The sequence below is a fragment of the Pseudorasbora parva genome, chromosome 7 (genome assembly GCF_024679245.1).
Source record: "Pseudorasbora parva isolate DD20220531a chromosome 7, ASM2467924v1, whole genome shotgun sequence".
NCBI lineage: Eukaryota > Metazoa > Chordata > Actinopteri > Cypriniformes > Gobionidae > Pseudorasbora > Pseudorasbora parva.
The window spans coordinates 25,178,710-25,202,800 of record NC_090178.1 but is presented as its reverse complement, the minus strand read 5'-3'; the positions used below and the strand labels follow the sequence as shown (position 1 = coordinate 25,202,800).

The window sequence follows — 24,091 nt, the reverse complement described above, 5'->3', positions numbered from 1 at the left end:
AACAAATTCACTTTTAACTTCTGAATAAGACATACACAATTTTAAACATTTATACATAGTATACTAAAAGTTAACAAGATTGTTTGCCCATAATTCTTAAGTTATTAGGTTAAACTTATTTGGCTTTGCTGTCTACTGATGAGAGGCTCGATGAAGTAGCTTTAGCTCGAGATCTGATATACCCCTCACTGTGACTAAATGTAGGCTATGATTATGTAGGGCATGGTACCTAAGATAAAGGAGAAGTTTGGGGAGGTGGTGGGATTTTGGAACAGCTGAGACTGAAGAGAGGTAAACAGATGCTTATATACTCGGATTGTAGCCTGTAGATTGAAAAATTTGATGGGCTCGCTTTTCCTAAATTATGTTTAATAACCTCACAAAATATTCTGGAAGTCATTTTCAACTGACTTCTAGAACGTAAGTATGCTTCAACATTTAAATATACAATATTGCATATTCTGTTTCCATGTTGCTTTAAAGTTTTTGTGTTTGTTTTTTACTAACACCCAGCACAAAATCAAGAGATGAGTTTAGGATGCTTCAAATATTACAATCTTCTTTGACCCCAAATAAACAGATAATGGGATGTTCTATCAAAGGGACACAATATCATATACAGTTAGATCTTTTTCTTTGTATGTGCGTGTAGTAGTATTAGTAGATGAGCTAAACATCTTTGTGTGCATTTTTATATTTATTTATTTACTTATTTATTTTTTCAGGGGCTGTCACATACCGCTATGATGCATACTTCCACACATTTGTAAAGGCTATGGATAGCGTTCAAACATCCAAAACACTTATGTACGATTCAAAAGAAGAACAAATTACTAAGATAAGAGGGTACTGCATATTGAAAAGTACCATTTATAATAAATACACAAAATTTACTAAGAGAGTGTGGCGAGGTGAACAAGCGAGAGACATGGAAGGAGCAAGTGAGGCCAGGGACGTGATTGTGAAGGAGGGTCACCTGCGAGCCACACCGGTCTCGAGTCCTCTCATGAGGGAGCTCGGAGGCATTTAAGGACGAGCGACACCATTTAAGGATGAGAGTGGACCAGGCCTGGACTTAACGTTGAGTTTTGTTTATGGTTTGTTATGTGTGTGTTTTGCGGTTTACTTTCGTTTTGTTTATTTAATAAAAGTTGTTGAATGTTCGCCGGTTCCCGCCTCCATCCTTCCCATCTACGAACGTTATTACAGAAAGTAAATGTGAAAGTTTGTAAATCTGGTTTTGTAAGTTAGGTTTTTTGAGCCCGATCTCACGAAAATGCGTATAAACAGTACGAGTGTGCAATCTCGTGGAATGTATACGCCAAAATGAGTTTTGGCGTGCATATGGTACGCGGTTTTTCACGTGCATTTGATAAACACTTTATGGCATATTATTCGTACGAACCCCCCACCCCACCACCCTAATCCTACCCAAGAGTGTGTCATATGCACGCCATAAAGTGCGTATCATATGCACGCGAAAAACCATGTTGTTTCGAGAGCACAAATCACTAAGAAAATAGGGTACACCATACAAGAGAAGCACTGTTTATGGTGCATGAGACTGAGTACAGATTCAAATCCTTCAAGAGTAATTTGTAAGATTGGCTTTTACAGGTGATTACTCCATTCAGTCATCCAACAAAACGTTCGAAACAGAGTAAGTTCATAAAGCGTGTGTGACGAACACAGAACTTTCATTCATGAAAAGTTTTTAAATATGTGTCTAAACTTTCTCTTTTGACAAACCAACATTTTAAAATGATTTTTCCTAAGATGTTTAACATTTGCAGAATCATTTCTTTCAAAACCCTGCTTGACATTAATTTGTTTTCACCATCTTCTTTGACTCAAATAAATCTACTATATGTGCTCAAATATTTGTAGATTTTAGTTTTTGCTCATCTGTCAGAACTAGAATACTGTTGTAATGCTAACACATTAAAGAAGAAAAAAAACTTTCACTGAAAAAAAAGGAAAACACACATTCTACATTGTTTACATGCACACCAGTAAGCTGATTACTCACAAAAATCAGCTTATTGAAATAACCAGTTCCCTATCTTGGAACTGCAGCTGCGTCGAAACGTTGTGAGAACGCCTCTGCGGGATTGCGTCGTGAAGCGTGTGTAGAACCAGTCCATTCGGGAGATCGATCGTCATCGGCGTGGTGACGTCATCGACCGGAAACTATAAAGCGTCCGCGAACACAAACAGGAACTTGTCACGAATCAGGACGAGATTCAGTTGCAGACACAAAACTTAATTTATTAACAACAGTACTTGCACACAACTGGGCAGATCAGTAAAACAAAAGTTATCAAGGAGAACAGCAGGGGGCGCTGGCAGCTCGGTCCCGTGCGGTCTTCAGGAAGGCCGAAGAAGCAACCCGCGGCGTAGATCGGAGCGCCCGGGAGGGCGGGGCGAAGCGTCCGGCAGCGAGAGAGACAGCTGGTGGGCGAGGAGCGCGAGCCTGACGCGAGGCGGCCCAGAGCCGAGGGCGGCAGACAAAGCGGGCAGGAACAGCGTGCGAGCAGTCTGGGGCGGCAGGAGAGGAGAGAGAAAACTAAAAGCAACTCAAACAGGCACTGGAGCCTCAAAACGGGACACAACACGAGCAGTTCCAAGACAGGACAGGAGAAAGGCTGGCCGAATCGCAAGGTAAACAAACACAGACAATCTGGCACAAGACAGCAGACACGAGAGGATTAAATAGGGGAAGTCAGATTGATCACAGGTGAGAGCGGTGCGTGATAGTGCTGATGGAATAACAAGGGGGTGGGGAAAACACCACACTGACGGCAGCGCACATGGTGAACTGTCAACACAAAACAACGAGACATGACAACATGAGACAGATCAGGTCGCAGACATGACAGTATCCCCCCCCCCCCAGGAGCGCCCCTAGGCGCCCCAGGGAGGGGCTCACCTCGTCGCCGATGGAAGTCCCTGACCAACGTCTGGTCCAAGATGTCCCGAGCCGGAACCCAGCTCCTCTCCTCCGGACCGTAGCCCTCCCAGTCCACAAGATACTGGAAGCCCCTGCCCCGGCGTCTGACATCCAACAGTCTCCTGACAGTGTAAACAGGAGCGCCATCCACTAAGCGAGGGGGAGGGGGGGCAGGGGAAGAAATAACAGGATTAAGATGGGACCTAAACACAGGCTTGACCCTGGATACATGGAAAACAGGGTGAACCCGACCAAGAGAAGGAGGAAGCTTGAGCCTAATCGCCACCGGATTCAGAACCTTGGTGATGCGGTATGGCCCAATGAACCTGGGAGCCAATTTACGAGAGGCAACCCTGAGAGGCAGGTCCTTGGTAGATAGCCATACTCTTTGACCACACACATAACGAGGTGAGGGAATCCGATGACGATCGGCTGCTGCCTTGGTCCGTCTGGAAGTCCGGGCCAGGACCCCCTCAGCCCTCTTCCATGTGCGGCGGCAACGCTGGATGAAGGCCAAGGCGGACGGGACCGCAGCATCGGGTTCCTGTGAGGGAAACAAAGGAGGTTGGTAACCAATAGAACACAGAAATGGGGACATACCTGTCGACGCTACAGGCAGGGAGTTGTGGGCATATTGCACCCACGACAACTGTTGGCTCCAGGAACTAGGATTCTGGGAGGTCAGGCAGCGGAGAGCTCTCTCGAGATCCTGATTAGCTCGCTCACACTGCAACACAGGATGAAAGCCTGAGGACAGACTCGTAGAGGCCCCGATCTGTCGACAGAATTCCTTCCAAAACCGAGAAACAAACTGTGGCCCCCTATCAGAAACCACATCAACCGGAAGGCCATGAATCCGGAACACGTGGTCTATCACAGTCTGAGCAGTTTCCTTGGCAGAGGGGAGTTTGGGCATGGGGATGAAGTGGGCCGCTTTGGAAAAACGATCCACTACCGTCAAGATGACGGTGTTGCCTCTCGAGGGTGGCAGCCCAGTGACGAAGTCAAGGGCCAGGTGTGACCAGGGACGAGAGGGAATGGGCAAGGGTTGGAGCAGACCAACGGACGGGCGGTTAGAATTCTTGTTCTGAGCACAAGTCGAGCAAGCCAACACAAACTGCCTGACATCCGGGGCCATGGACGGCCACCAAAACCGCTGGCGGATGGCAGCCAGTGATCTCCGAATTCCTGGGTGACAGACTAACCTGGATTCGTGGCCCCACCGGAGGACTTCAGGGCGCAACGCAACCGGCACAAAAAGCCGACCCTCCGGACACTCCTCCGGCACTTCTACCCCTCTACCGGCCTCCCCCACTCGCCTCTCGATGTCCCAGCAGAGAGACCCGACCACCACCCCCTTGGAAAGGATGGCCTCGGCCGGCGCCCCCTCCCCAGGAACCTCAAACAGACGAGAGAGGGCATCAGGCTTGACATTCTTGGAGCCCGGCCGGTACGAGAGGGTAAAGTTGAAACGGCCAAAGAAGAGTGCCCATCGAGCCTGTCGTGAACTCACCCTCCTGGCCGAACGGACGTACTCAAGGTTCTTGTGGTCCGTCCAGACCAGGAAGGGCTGCGCCGACCCCTCCAGCCAGTGACGCCACTCACCCAAGGCCAACCTGACTGCCAACAGTTCCCTGTTTCCAATGTCATAGTTACATTCAGCCGGGCTCAGCCGATGGGAGAAGAAGGCACAGGGATGCACCTTCCCATCCTTGGGGCACCGCTGAGACAGGACCGCGCCTACCCCAACATCGGAGGCATCCACCTCGACAATGAATTGTCGATCAGGATCTGGAATAGAGAGAACAGGAGCAGAGATGAAACGGGACTTAAGGACATCAAAGGACTCCTGAGCCTGACTATTCCATCTGAACGGTACCTTGGTGGAGGTGAGAGCCGTTAAGGGTGCAGCTACCTGACTGAAGTTCCTGATGAAGCGCCTATAAAAATTGGCGAACCCCAGGAACAGCTGCAGCGCCTTGCGGGTGTTGGGGACTGGCCACTCGGCTACGGCCCTTACCTTGGCGGGATCAGCCCTGATCCCGTCCGCTGAGATGACATACCCCAGGAATGTAACTGACTCTGAGTGGAACTCGCACTTCTCCGCCTTTACAAAGAGCTGGTTCTCTAACAGCCGTTGAAGGACCTTGCGAACGTGCTGAGTGTGTACCTGTAGAGAAGGGGAAAAGATGAGGATGTCATCCAGATACACAAAGACAAACTTATTTACCATGTCCCTCAGCACATCATTGACCAAGGCCTGGAAGACAGCTGGAGCATTAGTCAGACCAAAAGGTAGGACTAAATATTCAAAGTGTCCCGTAGGGGTATTAAACGCTGTCTTCCACTCATCCCCCTCACGAATCCGTACCAGATGGTATGCGTTGCGGAGGTCTAACTTGGTGAAGACCCGAGCTCCCTGCAATAACTCAAAAGCAGACGACATGAGCGGTAGGGGGTACCTGTTCTTGACAGTAATGTCGTTTAACCCTCGGTAGTCAATGCAGGGCCGCAAAGAACCATCTTTCTTCTCAACGAAGAAGAACCCTGCCCCGGCGGGCGAGGAAGAGGGGCGGATGAGGCCGGCACTAAGAGATTCTTGAATATACCTGTCCATGGCCTCTCGTTCAGGACCAGAAAGGGAATATAACCGACCCTTGGGCGGAGAAGTGCCTGGTAGGAGATCAATAGCACAATCATACGGCCGGTGGGGCGGTAGGGACATGGCTCGGGACCTGCTGAAGACCCGATGAAGATCACGGTACCCCGCCGGGACTCCGGTCAGATCTGCTGCCTCCACCTGAGAAACAGGACACACAGAACCAGGACAAGAAGCAGGACCCAGACAAGACGCTAGACAAAACTGACTCCAGGCTAACACAGAATTCCCAGACCAATCCACGTGAGGGTTGTGCTGCACCAGCCACGGATGCCCCAGAATGATAGGAGCACCCGGTGAATTCAGTAGGTACAGCTCAATACCCTCACGGTGATTGCCTGAGACAATAAGACTTACACGAGGAGTGATGTGGGTAATGGTGGAGATAAGCTGGCCCGCCAACGACCACACCGGAATGGGCAAGGAGAGGGGGATAGCTGGAATGCCCCACTGCTTAGCAACCGTGCTGTCCAGGAAATTGCCCTCAGCCCCAGAGTCCACGAGGGCCTGGCAGGAGCTGGAGAAGCCTTCATGCTGGATGGAGACGGGAAACAGCGTGCGAGAACCAGGGGTATTAACACAAGGAGATGCGCCCACCAGGAGTCCCCGATTCACTGGTGGGCTTTGGCTTTTAAAGGGCACTTTAGAGCAAAATGCCCAGGCTTCCCACAGTAAAGGCATAAACCTCTAGCCAGACGATCCTGCTTCTCCTGAGGTGTTAGACGGAGACGGCCCAATTGCATGGGTTCAGGGTCTGCGGGGAGAGGTGAAGACTGGACAGGGGTGACTTGAGAAAAGGTGCCCTCCCCCAACCTCCAGAATGGGTTACCAGACCGACGTTGGCGGCGACGAAGGAGTCGAGACTCAATACGAAGGGCCAGGTCGACCATAGAGTCCATGTCACTGGGCAGCTCGTGGGTGGCGATCTCGTCCTGGATGCTGTCATCCAGTCCGTCAAGAAACCTGGCGCGCAGGGCACCCTTATTCCAGTCGCAGGAGGCCGCCAAGGTTTGGAACTGGATGGCGTAGTCAGTGACGGAACGACCCTCCTGTGAGAGCCGGACCAGCTTGGAAGCTGCCTCATCACCCCTTGCTGATCGATCGAACAATTTGATCATTTCTTCACGGAAGTCTTTAAAACAACGGCAAAAGGGTGCTTGAGCATCCCAGACGGCTGTACCCCACTCACGAGCCTTACTGGTGAGCAAAGTTAAGACATACGCCACCCGGGAGTCTTCAGTGGCGTAGCGGCGGGGCTGCAGTGCGAACACTAGGGAGCATTGGGACAAAAAAGCCCGACAAGAGTTAGGATCCCCGTCGTAAGGTGGTGGGCTGTTGGCATGGGGTTCGGGCTCATGGTGAGGAGCGGGTTGCACAGGGAGGTTGGGCGGTTGAGCCCCCGCGACTCCCTGCTGGAGCTCTAGAACACGTGCACTGAGATCGGCCACCTGAGCAGTCAGAACCTCTACCTCCCGTGAAGTGGTGGTAAGCTGGGTAACTTGCTGGCCTAACAGGACACCTTGCTGGATGAGCGCTGCGCGAACCGGGTCGGTGTCTGCTGAATCCATTGTGGCCAGATTGTCCTGTCACAAATCAGGACGAGATTCAGTTGCAGACACAAAACTTAATTTATTAACAACAGTACTTGCACACAACTGGGCAGATCAGTAGAACAAAAGTTATCAAGGAGAACAGCAGGGGGCGCTGGCAGCTCGGTCCCGTGCGGTCTTCAGGAAGGCCGAAGAAGCAACCCGCGGCGTAGATCGGAGCGCCCGGGAGGGCGGGGCGAAGCGTCCGGCAGCGAGAGAGACAGCTGGTGGGCGAGGAGCGCGAGCCTGACGCGAGGCGGCCCAGAGCCGAGGGCGGCAGACAAAGCGGGCAGGAACAGCGCGCGAGCAGTCTGGGGCGGCAGGAGAGGAGAGAGAAAACTAAAAGCAACTCAAACAGGCACTGGAGCCTCAAAACGGGACACAACACGAGCAGTTCCAAGACAGGACAGGAGAAAGGCTGGCCGAATCGCAAGGTAAACAAACAGACAATCTGGCACAAGACAGCAGACACGAGAGGATTAAATAGGGGAAGTCAGATTGATCACAGGTGAGAGCGGTGCGTGATAGTGCTGATGGAATAACAAGGGGGTGGGGAAAACACCACACTGACGGCAGCGCACATGGTGAACTGTCAACACAAAACAACGAGACATGACAACATGAGACAGATCAGGTCGCAGACATGACAGAACTAGCTTCTGTGCCTTCAGTAAGCAATCTGTGAGAACCTGTCTGTCTATTTGGTGTTTTTGTCTGTCTATATCAAGAGAATTTTCCACCCTTTTGTTAAATATTCCTCATATATTAACAAAAAAGGAGAAAAATAAGAGAACCACTTTTGGAGTACCACAGGGGCCGAGGCCCGGAGAATGTAATACATTCTGGGGCTGGACGCCATGGTACAGGAGTGGCCGAGGCTGCCCCTGTACGCATTTCCCCCGATTGCTCTGCTTCCGGGAGTTCTGGAGAGGGTACGCCGGGACGGAGTCTGTGTACTTCTAGTGGCTCCGTACTGGCCGACCAGAATCTGGTTCTCGGACCTAATATCTCTCCTGGAAGGCTCTCCCATGGAGATTCTGCCCAGGAGGGATCTCCTCTCTCAAGCAGGCGGGAGATTCCTTCATCCCCGTCCAGAGTCCAGAGTACGAGCCCTAGGGGTCCCATCACTCTACAAGCCTTCTGTCCTCCTCCTTTCATGACGTCAGACCAGGAAAAATTAAATCTGCTGTGCCCAGTTAGGGCGCTTGACGCGTACGTCCACAGAGCTGCCCTGTGGAGAAAAACTGATCAACTGTTTGTTTGTTTCGGAGCCCCGAAGAAGGAGGCACCCGTGTCTAAGCAGAGGATAAGCAAGTGGTTGGTCGAGGCCATTTCACTTGCTTATGAAGCGCTCGGACAGCCGTCTCCTCTGGCTGTCCGGGCGCATTCTACCAGGGGTATGGCTGCTTCTGAAGCACTTCTGTCGGGGGCTTCCCTCCAAGATATATGTAACGCGGCAGGCTGGTCTTCCCCGCTAACTTTCGTAAGGTTTTACGATTTGGATGTTGCATCTACAGTTGGGGCGCAGGTGTTATCGTAGTCATGTGCGCTACGGTTTCACACATACAAGCACTTGGTCCTATGGCGATGTGGGTATAAGCGTTCTCACAGCGTTTCGACGCAGCTCGAGTTCCCAGATAGGGAATGTCTCGGTTACGTATGTAACCCTAGTTCCCCTAGGGGAACGAGACGCTGTGGCGCCCGGCCATACTCTTGGCATGCCCGTGATTACTTTCTTCAGGCTGTTTCAGAAGCTAGTTCCTGTTTGTGTTCGCGGATGCTTTATAGTTTCCGGTCGATGACGTCACCACGTCACCACGTCACCACGTCGATGACGATCGATCTCCCGAATGGACTGGTTCTACACGCGCTTCACGACGCAATCACGCAGAGGCGTTCTCACAGCGTTTCGACGCAGCGTCTCTTTCCCTCAGGGAGCTAGGGTTACATACGTAACCGAGACGTTTTCTCTGTTTATATGCAAACCAGTACAAGCCACGTTTACATGACTTTATTAATAAACCGGGTTATTTCCTTATAGTGACGTCAAACATAATGTCTGTATCTGCCTCGGAGTAAATGTTACATCAGTTGTGATGTTAAATAAAGTGTGCACCGTGTCAGCGGGAGATTTACGGCTCATATTATCCCTCATGCACTTACAGATGCAGCATTTTGACTGAACCTCTTCTACTTCTGCTGCATGAGATGAGAACACATCTTTACAATTTTCTGGGTCTTAAGAGAGTCTGCGTTTGTGATATATGTCCTTATTTCATGCAAAACGCTAGCTCGCTCTGTCTGGATACGTTCATTTCTGCTCTAAGTTTTTGTGTTGTTGTCACCTACCACACATGCGCACTTCAATAAGCCAACAGAAAGCAGGTTAATGCATTTACTTGCAGCGCGAAATCAGGGTAAGAGGCAAAAAACTACCCGTCCTGACCGGTTTATGCTTATGCCATTCATGAACTTACTCCGATTAAAGAAAACGGGTTGTGTTTACATGACCATGTCCATTGTCGGCTTATTGGGCATAATCGGCTTAAGAATGTGCATGTAAACGTCTAATTTACTTGATCTTATTATTTGCGATCTAAGCAACAAAATTGTGTTTCTCTTCTAAACGTAATTTCTTTGCTTTCGATTAAACTCTAAACCATAGATTACATTATTTGGGGTGAATTTGAACAAATCAAGTACTCAAACATGATTTTTGCTCAAACTGCTATCTACTTCTGATCACAACATGATTCATCTGATTCCAACCTATAGAACTGTTTTTAAAAGCAGCTAACCTGAGTTAAAGACTGTATGTGTGTGGTCAGGGAATAGCATAGAGACTCTTAAGGGGTGTTTCCCGTGTACAGACTGGGACATTTTTAAGAATGGGGATATTGATGAGGACACTGACACACTGACTGAGTATATTAAGTTTTGTGCCAATAACGTTTTGGAAAAGAAGCGTGTAATTGTTTTTCCAAATAACAAGCCATAAATTACCAAATAAATTTAAAAATGCATTAATCGAAAGAAACAAGCTTTTAAGGAGAAAGACTGGGTCAGTCTGCGAGTGGTACAGAAAGAACTCACTGGCATGCTTGAGTCGCTAGGAAAAGACACAAGGACACTTTGGAGCAGAGTTTTAATTCTATACCATCAAAAAAAATATGGGACACATTTAAAGCAATGACAAATATGAATACTGGACGTAAGCACCTCATTACTAATAATGATTTAGAAAAGGCAAATGAGTTAAATGAGTTTTATCTTAGGTTTGATACACATGATTATACCCAAGAATGTGACATTTTAGGTACTGTTGTAAATGAAGATAATTCTTTCAGTGTGATAATCGACCCTCTAAAGGTTTGCACACTTTTTAGTCAAATTAATACAAGAAAGTCAACAGGACCAGATGGCTTTTCAGCCATACTTTTAAAATCATGTGCGGAGGAGCTTAGCCAGACATGGTGGCCTATTTTCCAATGATCTGTGGATTGTCATGAGGTCCCTGATATTTGGAAAAAATCTGTTGTTGTTCCAACACCAAAAAAGTCGAGTCCAATGGAAAATAATGATTATAAGCCCATAGCCTTGACATCATGTGTCATGAAGTGCTTTGAGAGCTATATGGTGTCCTTGTTAAAGATAGAGGTTAAATCCGTTTTAGACCCATTTCAGTTTGCCTACAAACAAGGCCGTGGTACAGAGGATGCAATTAACACTATTACTAATGCTATATTGAAACATCTGGAGAAAGTAAAAGCATATGCACTGTTTTTATTTGCTGATTTTAGCTCTGCTTTTAACACAATTATGCCCAATGGTCTAATTTTTTTTTTTTTTTACCAGTGGGGTTTGAACCCCTTTTTAATTAAATGGTATTATTCGTTCTTAACCAATCGAACACAGCAGGTTAAGGTCAATAAAACTGTATCAAATGTTAGAAGAATAAGTATAGGTGTGTCACAGGGTTGCATTAGTTCCCTGATTCTCTTCGCACTCTATACAAATAAATGTACAAGTTCTGATTCCAATAATCTCATAATTAAATACTCTGGTGATACAGCTTTGCTTAGCCTCTTGTATAATAATACTGATCTTTCTGTGTATCATTCAGAGGTCAAATATTTTGTGAAGTGGTGGGACATGAATCATCTGGTCATTAATGTTAAAAAAATTTTTTTTTTAAAAACTGAGGAAATTATTTTTGATTCGAGGTCAGTGGGGAACCACTCGCCAATATCCATAACATACCCATTAGACAGGTTTTGTTCTTACAAATATCTGGGTGTTTATATGAATAACTTGCTTAACTGGGGTTTTCATGTGGATAGTGGATGCTGTCGTGTGAAACAGAGGTTACATTTTTTTTTACATAGATTAAGATTGTTTGGGGTAGAACAGAAAATAATGTATTTTTTTTACCAAGCTGTATTTGAAAGTGTAATACACTATGGATATACTGTGTGGTTTGGCAATAAAACAGTTCAGTCCAAAGCTAAACTTGCCCATCTGTTAAAGATGGCAATGAGAATTATGGGGAAAAGGGAATGCAAATCATTGGAGTATTCATATGAGCAGTTGGTCAACAGTGAAGCTACCAAGATTGGCTAGATCAGGTTTCTGGTCTGTCGCTGAGAAACACACAGTTTGAGCTCCCTCCAAAGACTCTCTATTGGGTTTAGGTCTGGAGACTGGCTAGGCCACACCAGAACCTTGATATGCTTCTTACAAAGCCACTCATTGGTTATCCTGGCTTTGTGCTTCGAGTCATTGTCATGTTGGAAGACCCAGCCTTGACCCATCTTCAATGCTCTAACTGAGGGAAGGGGGTTGTTCCCCAAAATCTCACAAGCTAAATCCCAGCACATAGAGACTCTTTCACCTAGATATTATCACATAGAGACTGTGTCTGTTCCCCGAATTGGTAAATACAAAAAAACATCAAAACCATTCAACAGTAAAAATTTAATTGATGTCCAACAAATAAACAACAGATATAATACGGATGAACAATTGATAAAGCTTGGGTTGCTGAATATTCGATCCTTTTTTCCAAAAACGCTTATTGTCAATGATGTGATTATAGATCATAACTTAGATGTGCTGTGTTTGACAGAAACCTGGCTAAAACCTGACGATTACATTACTTTAAATGAGTGCACCCCCCGAGATTATTGTTACAAACATCAGCCACGTCTGAAAGGTAAAGGGGGAGGTGTTGCTGTAATTTATAATAATATTTTCAGTATTCCTCAGAAGTCTATAGTTTCAAATATAATTCCTTTGAAGTTTTAGTACTTTATGCTGTGTAGCGTAAATGATAAATCCCGTTTGACATTTGTGTTGGCTACTGTATACAGGCCACCAGGGCACAATACAGACTTTATCAAAGAATTTGCTGGTTTTGTATCAGAGTTAGTATTAGCTGTAGATAAAGTACTAATTGTTGGTGATTTTAATATCCACGTAGACAATGAAAAAGACACATTGGGATTGGCATTTAGAGACATTCTAAACTCTATTGGAGTTAGACAACACGTATCGGGACCCACTCAAGGCCTTAATCATACTTTAGATCTAATAATGTCACATGGAATAAATGTTGATACTGTTAAAATTCTGCAGCAGAGCGATGACATCTCAGATCATTACCTAATATCATGTATACTTAATTTACCTAAGGCTGCAAAGCTATCCCCTCGCTTTAAATATGGCAGGACGATAACCGCTGCGACTTAAGATTGCTTTGTACATAATCTTCCTCATCAGTTCCATCTCCTCAGCATTACAGATAGCCAAGAGGAACTTGATGCTGCAACAGAAACTTTTGACTCTCTCTTTACTAGCACTTTAGACATAGTTGCTCCCCGGCGCTTAAAGAAGATTAAAGCAAATAATCCAACGCCGTGGTACAACGAGCATACTCGGGCCCTTAAAACAGCAGCCAGAAAAATGGAGCGCAGCTGGAAGAAAACAAAACGTCCCCGGTTACGACTGTAACCTTAGTTCCCTGAGAACAGGGAACGAGACGCTGCGTCAGCTGACGCTATGGGGAACGCCTCCAGCGTGACCGGTGTCTGAGCTACTATCAAATCACAGCAATCCTATTGACCGGCGACAGCCTATGATGTCATCAAGGTGCGACCAGGAAGTATATGAGGGCGCCTTGCAAACATGACACCAGCTTCTTCGTCTGTAGGGACTGTTCGCAGGCAGGCCCCGAGGCATGGCAAAAGTGACGCAGTGTCTCGTTCCCTGTTCTCAGGGAACTAAGGTTACAGTCGTAACCGGGGACGTTCCCTTTCGAAAGGGAACTCGAGCTGCGTCAGCTGACGCTATGGGGAACGATATACCCACGCTGCTATGCCGAGGGGAGTGCATGCCTACTGGCAGTGACAACTGTCAGGACAAGCAAATTCAACTGAAATGCCTGAACCACTCCCCCTCTGGTCACATTAGGCTGTCAGTGACAGCATTCCCTACGGTCATAGCCCGAGCTGTGGCCCTGGGGCACCTTCATGTACCCTACCCTGGCCGTATACCGTGACGCCTCCCGCCTGCCTGGGACCCGGATCTCAGCGGTGTGCGGGTCCTCGGACACCACCACCCGCGCTTCTGTGACACTGGCCCTCAGGCCCTGCTATCGCTGATATGGCGCACAGCTGCGCAGTGGGTCAGGGTATTTTCCCTGATTGAGATCCCTCAGCAGGTCTTCCCAGTATACTTGCAACACCGACACGGCGTAAAAGTAGCACCAGGCTGACCCGCTGCCGTGTATGCCCCGCCATTTAAACTTCTTGAAACATAGTTGAAAGAAGCTCAGATGGCAGGGTTGGAGCTCTTAGTGCCCCCGCCTACCCGGATCTTTTTAGATTATTCTTAACAGCAATCCGGGGCTAGAACACATACCCATATCCACCCATCCTCCAAACATCAGCATTTAACACCCGCTGATGTCCGTGAATACACTGAATATGGGTTCTTCCATAACCTCACGATCTCAGTCAGGAGATCAGGAAGGAATGGAAAAGCTCAACTGAGCCGACGGTTTTATGGCCGGGGAGAAATCGATCGTTCCGCTTAAACGAGCGATCTCTCCTTTAATGCGCCCACATGACGGCCGCAGCCTGCATGCAGCGCGCTCATAACAGCCATCGGCTCAGCATACACAGTCAGGATGGCTGAGAAATTAATTTCCCTTCTCACCAGCCATCCCTACGAGCATTCGTGATTAGTCTCGTCAGTCGCTAGATCGGCGGAGGGAAACGTCCCCTCGCGGCGATCGGTGACCCCATCCGAGGGACTGTGACGCGCATCCGCGCTCAGCCTCAGCGTGAGCGGGGATCACATCACTAATCTCAGATGCAAAAACGCTCTTCCCTCAGGAAGAGCGCTAGACGAGAACGGAGCGATCTCGGATTGAGAACTTCGCCCACATTACACACAATCGAACAAATGACTCCACAAGAGCTTGACTGTGCATGCTCTTAATCCCAGGCAGAAAATAAATGAATCTGGATTACCTTTGACTTGAAGCATTCAGACAAAAACAGTCCCTGAAGACGAAGATGCTGGTGTCATGTTTGCAAGGCGCCCTTATATACTTCCTGGTCGCACCTTGATGACATCATAGGCTGTCGCCGGTCAATAGGATTGCTGTGATTTGATAGTAGCTCAGACACCGGTCACGCTGGAGGCGTTCCCCATAGCGTCAGCTGACGCAGCTCGAGTTCCCTTTCGAAAGGGAACTGGAGGTTTTTCGCTATTTGTGGAAAGAGAGCATGATGGCATATAGAAAGGCCATAAAAACTGCTAGATCTGCTTATTTCTCAACTCTTTTAGAAGAAAACAAACACAACCCTAAGTATTTATTCGATACAGTGGCTAAATTATCAAAAAGTAAAGCTTCAACCTTTGATGTTTGTAAATAACACAGCAGTAATGACTTAATGAACTTCTTTACTAGTAAGATTGATAATATTAGGAATAAAATTATAACCATGCAGCCGTCTACTACATTATCACTTCAGACAGAGCATTGTAGTGTCACTGAGGAAAAATTACACTCATTCACTACTATAGGAGGAGAAGAATTGGCTAAACTTCTTAAATCATCAAAATCAACAACATGTATGCTTGACCCTATACCAACTAGGCTATTAAAAGAGATACTTCCAGAGGTCATAGATCCTCTGCTTAATATCATTAATTCATCTTTGACATTAGGATATGTACCGAAAACTTTTAAGTTGGCTATAATTAAACCACTTATTATAAACCGCAACTTGATCCTAAAGATTTAGTCAATTACAGGCCAATCTCGAATCTACTGTTTCTATCAAAAATACTAGAAAAGGCTGTGTCTTCACAATTATGTTCCTTTTTAGAAAGAAATGGTATATGTGAGGATTTCCAGTCAGGATTTAGACCGTATCATAGTACTGAGACTGCTCTAATTAGAGTTACAAATGATTTACTCTTATCATCTGATCGTGGTTGTATCTCTCTATTAGTGTTACTCGATCTTAGCGCTGCATTCGATACTATCGATCACAATATTCTTCTGAATAGAATCGAAAATTATGTTGGCATTAGTGAAACTGCTTTGGCATGGTTTTAATCGTACTTATCTGACCGTTATCAGTTTGTAGCAGTAAATGAAGAGATGTCACACCGATCACAAGTTCAGTATGGGGTACCGCAAGGCTCAGTGTTAGGACCGTTACTTTTCACCCTGTATATGCTACCACTGGGAGATATCATTAAGAAGCATGGCGTTAGTTTTCATTGTTATGCTGACAATACTCAGCTCTATATTTCCTCACACCCTGACGAAACCTACCAATTCACAAGATTAACGGAATGCATAGCTGATATAAAAAAATTGGATGATTAGTAATTTCCTGCAACTTAATTCAGATAAAACTGAATTTTTAATTATTGGACAGAAAAGCTCCACAAGTAGTAACCGAGAATACTGTCTAACACTTGATGACTGCTCTGTCAAGCCCTCGTCATCAGTGAGGAACCTGGGTGTGCTCTTTGATACCAATCTTTAATTTGAAAGCCACGTTTCTAGCATCTGTAAAACCGCATTCTATCATCTTAAAAATATATCAAAATTACGGCACATGCTTTCAATGCAAAATGCTGAACAGTTAGTACATGCGTTCATGAGCTCAAGGCTAGATTATTGTAATGCTCTACTGGGTGGTTGCCCTGCTCGCTTAATAAACAAAACTCCAGCTAGTCCAAAATGCAGCAGGTCGAGTTCTTACTAGAACCAGGAAGAATGATCATATTAGTCCAGTTCTGTCAACACTGCACTGGCTCCCTATTAAACATTGCATACATTTTAAAATCTTCCTTATTACTTACAAAGCACTAAATGGTTTAGCTCCCCGGTACTTAAGCGAGCTTTTAACACATTATACTCCATCACGTCTATTGCGGTCTCAAAACTCTGGCCACTTGATACTACCTAGAATATCTAAATCAACTGCAGGCGGGTGATCATTTTCCTATTTAGCTCCTAAACTCTGCAATAGTCTTCCTAGCATTGCTCGGGAAGCAGACACACTCTGTCAGTTTAAATCTAGACTAAAAACACATCTCTTTACTATGGCATACACATAGAACATTTTTAACTTTCATTATTCAAATCAATTGACTGATTGTTAGGTTGCATTAACTAGGTCAGCCGGAACCGGGAACACTACCCATAACACCTGATGTACTCGTTACATCATAAAAAGAGTGGCATCGACACTAATGTTAGTCTCTCTGTTTATCCCGAGGTTTATCCCGGATCTGGGCCCTGTCCGGATCGGATGGTGGACCTACCTGGACATGACCAACGCATCCTGGAGTGTCTGCTGAGCCGTGTCAATTGGTGTCTCCTCCGAATTTGCCTCACCGGCACGACATGCTCAAAACCCGTCTCCGGCGCAATAATTCCGATCTTTCATGTATTCATACTCTTGTGTAATCGATGCCCCATCCTAAATAAATCTGTCTCTTCCGTGATACCCTGAAATTTAGAATATTCCGATCTAATATGATTTCTGACCGTTAAGGTTGCCAGACTAATAATCATGCACTGTGTGTTAATAGGCCAGAGGAGAACTGGCACCCCAGCTGAGTCTGGTTTCTTCCAAGATTTATTTTTCTCCATCATGCCATTTTGTTGCAGTATTGTCCTGTTTAACACTGTGAAGCTGCTTTGACACAATCGTGATTGTAAAAGCGCTATATAAATAAAGTTGATTGAGTTGATTGAAGAGTAAAATTGTTGAACTTATAAGTGTTATTTTATGTGTTTTTTGGGCAAAATTAGATAAGGGGAGACTTGTTTAAAGGTGCCCTAGAATGAGTTGAAACAATATTTTAAATCTATATATAAGGTATGTGAGGGGTTGAAATTGGTTAAAATTGTCCAGATATGGTTTTACTGGTCCATTTACAACCCCAGAAATTGTCCCGGATGTAATGGTCTTTTTTTGCCTTATTTGGTACAGTCTTATAAATCAGTCAAGTGACCACAAAAATATACTTAAACAAAATAAGCTTGTGATTTGATTAAAGAGGCAGGGTCTCAAGCCCCCCATGTGCATACCACTGTTGTTAGGAAGCCATTTTAAAGGGGTGATAAATTGAGAAATCAACTTTCCCTTGAGCTTTTTATATGTAAAAGGTATTGGTAATATGATAATATCCTGTAAGTTTCAGAGCTGAAATCTTCCAGAAGAAGTTGACAAAAGGCTTTTTAAATAAAGGTCAGGTTGAAGCAAGTTATTATATGTGCTTTTAATGTTAAATAAATGTATGCAATTTATTAATTATGATATTTTTTTGCCCAAAAAATATTTGAATCTTTAGTATGCTATCTTCAATAAATTTGCTGTTTCGTGAATTGTTTTAGTTTTTAAGGGATTAGGTTCTGTGTTTTGTGTGTTTCCTTTGTTCTAGTTCCCTTTCGAAAGGGAACTTGCGCTGCATCAGTTGACGCTACGGGGAACGCCTTCAGCGTGACAGGTGTCTAAATTACTATTGAATCACGGTAGCTGCGTCCGAAACCTGGAAAATGCTGCTTTCGGAGGACACAGTTGAAGGCAGGAACAATGAGTTGGGTATAAACAGAGGTCGGAGCCAGCTGCAAATGGGTGGGTCAGCAGCAAGTGGGTGGAGCTTTAGCCGCAAGTGGGCTGTACAAACTTCCAGAGGATTTTGATTGGTTTATTGAGTAACCTGTGTATAGCTATTGGTTGGTGGCGGTAAGGTAAGTTTTGTTGTGATCCATCAGAAAACAAAGAAAGAAGAAAACACTTTCACGTGTTCATCATCGTTAAATTGAAGGAGTAAGCTTGTTGTTAATTTTTTTAGTTTAGTAAAAATGCATTATAAGTTGTGAAAAAGTACATATAATGGTGTTTGTTATTTTCAGTTAAAAACTGAAAAATCAGGCACACTTCTTATGGCTAGAAATGAAATATTGACAATAAAAAATAAAAACATCCATCTCCACTTGTTTGGAGTGCCAGTTTGAGTACAAATGCTGAACACTTGGTACATTTTGTGTAAATTGGTGATGAATAAACTAATTGTTAGTCTAGGTGTGGCATTTAAAAGGAATACTAAAAATAGTAATAAAGTCTAATTTACTTATGTCATCGCTTGGAGTTCTGAACACCATTCACTTGCATGGCGTGGACCTACAGAGCTGAGAAATTATTCTTAATGTTTGTAATTGTTCAATGTCAACATAAACCCTAGTGTGTATTGCGTTTCTTGTGTCTCCCCACCAGGTTATGCTGGGAAGGGAAAGCGAGGCGAGCTCCAGGGCATTTATTCAGAAACATCCCACCATGGATTTTGCTGTGTTTACTGCATGTAGATGAATTCCAATGTGCTGCAATAGTGTTTATACAAATAATAAAAAAAAACTAAAAATAATACAACTAATGAATGACTTGTACATGATTTTATTCATTAAAAAATAATTTATCCATCCTGAGATTTCAATTTAATATGTGTAATCCTCAGAAGAACATTAGTCTGCTATTTTAAAAAAAATGGAGTAAAGATGAATGGTAACAACAACAAAAGTTTACATTAGCCAACTGTTTTTCATGCATTTACACACTCACTTCACTGAGTGCAATTGCATCTCATTGTGATATTGTAGATTGTGTAGCTGATATTGAGAAATAGGCTTGAGTAAGGCCTACATTACAGCCTTGAATTTAAAACAGCATCCCTTTAAGTATAGCAAAAGGTGTAAGTGACTTCATCGTTTACATTGAGTGGTAGCCTACTGTTCAGTACCACTCAATGTAAATGATGAAGTCACGTCGAAAGCCAGTCTGGACACGCGATAATAACAAAGACGTAAGAAATTAAACCATGATATAGAACCTGATATTTAATGGTCTCATTTCATTACTGTGGCTACTTCCTGCCTCTCTCATTCACCGCGGTCCTCGGCCTCAATGACGCTTGGGGATTTCTCATAGACTGGAAAGGATTTCCACACACGTTTGTGAAATCCCTACTACTCGCGGCATAAGCCCCTCCCACTTGCACATTTGTCAAATCCCTACTACTTGCGGCATAAGCTCCACCCACTTGCTGCGTAAGCTCCTCCCATCTGCAGGTCTCCGGGCTGCAGCGATACATACATGAGAACACTGTAAACCCTAATGTTGTCTTTACTTAAACAAATCAAGTAATCTTGACTAAATATTACTAGTTTAGTCCAAAAACTCAAAAATATAAGTTAGTATAACTTATTAACCTACAAAATACATAAACTTAAGATTTCAAGTTGAATGAACTCAAAATCATGATTAATTAAAATAAGCTCACTCTGGTCTTGCTTTGATGTGATTGGCCATGCCAGGAGTTCTGTCTGGCAACAAGAACTAATTCACTGATTGCAGGACATTTACAAAAGGCGCTCCTTTTCTGTTGCTGATTCAAATTAAGATGGAGACTTTTTCATTGTGTGCAATCTTAAAATCGGTAAGTAAAAATTTGTAAGTTACTAAACATAATAATAATATGTGAACTAACTTATAACTAACCAGACTGACTTTTTTTCTGTTTTAATGAAAATAATAGTTTCGTTGGAAGTCACCATGATGAAGATAAGTGTTTGCTTTAGTTGGGCTCTTGACCCTTGACTGTATAATATTATAATATAATGTTTCTCTGGCTGTTTTGTGTTTGTGAGACACATTTGGGAAGGAACACGAAGTGTATGAAAATATCATCAAGTGATGTTGTTTAACCATTGACAATGATAACATCATCATGTTTTGGCAGAATCCCTGATCTCATGTAGCCTGACAAGCCAGACCCACATCAAGATGTTTGGTCTGGAAACTCACCATAGACAGGGCTCAATCCGAGGGGCGGGATAAACGGTTGTCTTTCAAACTCCCTCTGCACGCGAAAGGATAGCGCTACAGCAACCAGAGCAACGAAGGTGAAGCAGAGCTTGTTGATAGATTAAACATTCGCCGTATCCGGTCGGCTAAACTTCGAACACATCTTCCCTTTTTAAGAATGACTTCAGTGTCGTCCTTTGTTCTTTTCTCAGAGAAAAGCTTAACTCCAAGTCTTCGAGAGTCGCGGTCAAAGCTGATTCGAAAGACGGCCGTTCGCCAGTTTCTGTGTTTTCTAGAAGCATGCAAACGCAACTCGGCCGTCGTAATTTTGGCCCCGCCCACCGACTCTATACACGATGTGATTGGCCCGTCCAGAGCGAGAGGAATACAGCTCAGAAGGGCATTGAGAGTTCCTAGACGACACTTGCGGGCAGATTAAATTTGCTGCCGCTAGGGTGCGTCTAGATTTCTAGGCTAGATCTCATGTAGAGTCTACTGAAATATTAATTAAAATGTCCACTCTTGTGGTAATTGAACAATTTATTATTTTATTTTTTTGTGCACAAAATGTTTAAATCTACGGCATTAGTTAAACATGCACAGACATCAAGAATCCATGTATGAATCTCTACAATGGTGACAATTATTTTTATTTATTTAACAGATCAACTCTGAACATAAAACAAGCTTCAAAAAACATCAGAACAAAAGAGCAAAAGTAAAAGCAAATAGTAAGAATCATGAAAATGTGAAGAATCAAGAAAATGTGTCACAATTCAGATGTATAATTTATTCATGCTGCAATGCATGCTGAAGTTTTGATTGGTTGTACCCAGCATGGTGTACTGAACTTCTGGTGTACCCAGTTTGGTGATCTTAACAATTTAAGAACAGTGAACGTGAGCACCAAGTTAAGTGAACTTAAATATACAAGTTTTGGGAGACTCCATTACTCAATTGAATTGAGGGAACGAGTTTACTCAAATCATTTGAGTTCAATCAACTTATTAGGGTTTTCAGTGAAGGCATCAAGCAACATCTGAGTCTATTGTTTGCTCCACTTCCTGTCTCCTGAGAGACCTTCATCTGATCGATTATTGAAGGCAGCATACATGTATCCTTCGCTGCCTTTGATATCCCACAATCCTTTGCTTTCCATTCAGTGACAGTTGAGCTGGAGGGAAAAGATGGCGTCCGAAATTTGTGTTTGCTGGTCAGTTTGTGTGTAAATGTGTCAAGAAACACTGGAATAAAGGCAGAAGATCCAAGTGCAAGTGCAAAGAAGTTTTATTTCACAGACACTCAGAAAACTTCAGCACGATACGGAAAAGCCGAACTATATATCCAGAGGTCACAGGTTGCAACGAGAAAAATATGCCATACTTTGTGAGAAATGCACTTAGAGATTGGGCTCACCGGAATATCTCAGGTGTGGGTATCCGTGGCTCATGATGATCGCATGTGGATGGTTGTTGGTGAGGGACAGGCGGTGTGGGTGGCGCAGTGGGTGCAAAGTGCAAAGAAGTTTTATTTCACAGATACTCAGAAAACTTCAGCACGATACGGCAAAGCCGAACTATATCTCCAGAATACTGAAACAGTCACAATCCGTCTGGATTTGCACACCGGCGAAGAACGCACAACGGCAGGTAGTTCGCGCACCAGCGAAGATGACTGATTAGGGCAGGCAGGTTCGCACACCGGCGAAGACCTACAGGCACAGGCAGGCCGGCGAAGCAGGGGCCGCAGTGGGCAGGAACTGGGCAGAGAACGAGCCTCCGCCGGCGGGTGCAGAAGTGCCAGGAACACCGACTAGAGAGCCGGGAAGCAGAGAGCGGAAGACCAGACCAGGCCAAACGTCTGCAACGAACTGACAAACAGGACACGCAAACACACAAGTAAAATAGAGCACTAATGACACACAGCTGACGCTATTAATGCTCAGCGCTCAACCTAACCACGCCTCACAACAAACACACGAGGGCGAGTCAAAGAACCCAAGTAACCGTGACAAAATGTATGTTTTTTTTTTTACCAATATTTTCCACTTCTGATGTCATTCCTAGTGAGAAATTACTAATGTAGTAATTAAATATGTGTTTAGTTCTCACCAAAGCTCGCTCTATTTTCTGTAGATCATTAAACTGTTACACTGCCTTAGAAGTCTGTCTGAAATTAGTTTCGTGAGGTGCCTTCATGCATGAAACACTGCCTTAGAAGTCATTGTATAATAAGGCAGTGATGCAACGAGGCAGCAGGTGTCATGACTTATAGGACCCAACTTGGTAGCGATTTTAAATGCCTGATCAAAAGCTGTTATACATGATTCTGGACAAGCAATTTTTTAAAAAATAAACTGAATTAATTGCCATACTAAATACACACACACACACACACACACACACACACACACAAAACATTTATTTGAAATATGTAATAGATTGTTATAATGGGAGCAAAAACATGTTCTAAATTATTTCACCTATAATAAACTAAGTAATACTACCAATACAAAATCATGACATAGTGATGTACCTATAATGTAAATAATAAAGAATAAAAAAAGTGCACAAAATAAATAGATTATATACAAGATATGCTTCTATATATCTTATACTTAGGTTCAGTTATATTCGACTAGTATATGAAACATATGATTTGTAAGACATTAAAAACTAACACAATTTAAACAACAAAAATCAAAACACAATTCTTACAAATTTTTCTTACAAATTCTTAAGAATTGTAATCAGGCTCTGAACAGATTACCATTAAAAGTTCTTTCAGAACAATAGAATCGCTCTGGGGTCCTATAAGCGGACATGAATTGTCATGATACCGGTGTCATGGCAAATCATGTCCGCCTATGAAATTGTGTCTGCTTATAGGACCCAACTTGGTAGCGGTTTTAAATGCCTGATCAAAAGCTGTTATTGCTATTTGTTTCGTGTAATGCTAATCGAGCCGCTGCATTGATATCAACGGGCTGCTGTACATAGCTTATTCTAGCATGCTAAATGCTCAAAATAAAAGCATTTAAGAAATGTGTTACAATAACAAAACGCATTAAGTATCAAACACATTTAGTAAAATTGTGTATTAAGTAATAATACGTAATAAGGATAAGTAATGCAGAATTTTCAAGGCAGTAGTTTTGAAGACAAGTCATTATTGGAAGACAAATATAAAACTTGTAATGAGAACATCCATCTTACCCCCAAAATAAGATTCTGGAACGAATATAATGGGTAATAAAAATTAAACAACCCAAATGTATGTTTATAGCTTGTTGTTAAACACATACAAACATTCTAAGCTGTTCTACATTTACATTTATGCATTTAGCAGACGCTTTTATCCAAAGTGACTTACAACTCAGGAGTACAGGAAGCAATCCGCCAAGAAGAGGCGAATAAACGCAAAAAGTGCCCCAAATACCAAGATTTGTACACTACTCAGAGTAGCAAAAACCAGAAAAGGGAAGAGGAAAAGAGAA

General features: G+C 44.1%; 1 protein-coding gene and 1 long non-coding RNA gene across 4 annotated transcripts in view; both read left to right on the top strand.

The window, feature by feature from the left end:
• Positions 1-17,370, top strand: part of LOC137083747 (uncharacterized) — a 73,296-nt gene extending 55,926 nt beyond the window's left edge. For both annotated transcript variants that reach the window (XR_010906591.1, XR_010906589.1), the window contains one exon: positions 17,005-17,370. This is a non-coding gene — a long non-coding RNA (uncharacterized lncRNA). The remainder of the gene's footprint in view (positions 1-17,004) is intronic.
• LOC137083079 (ictacalcin-like) overlaps positions 1-24,091 on the top strand; it is a 107,646-nt gene that overhangs the window by 61,420 nt on the left and 22,135 nt on the right. The window lies entirely within an intron of this gene.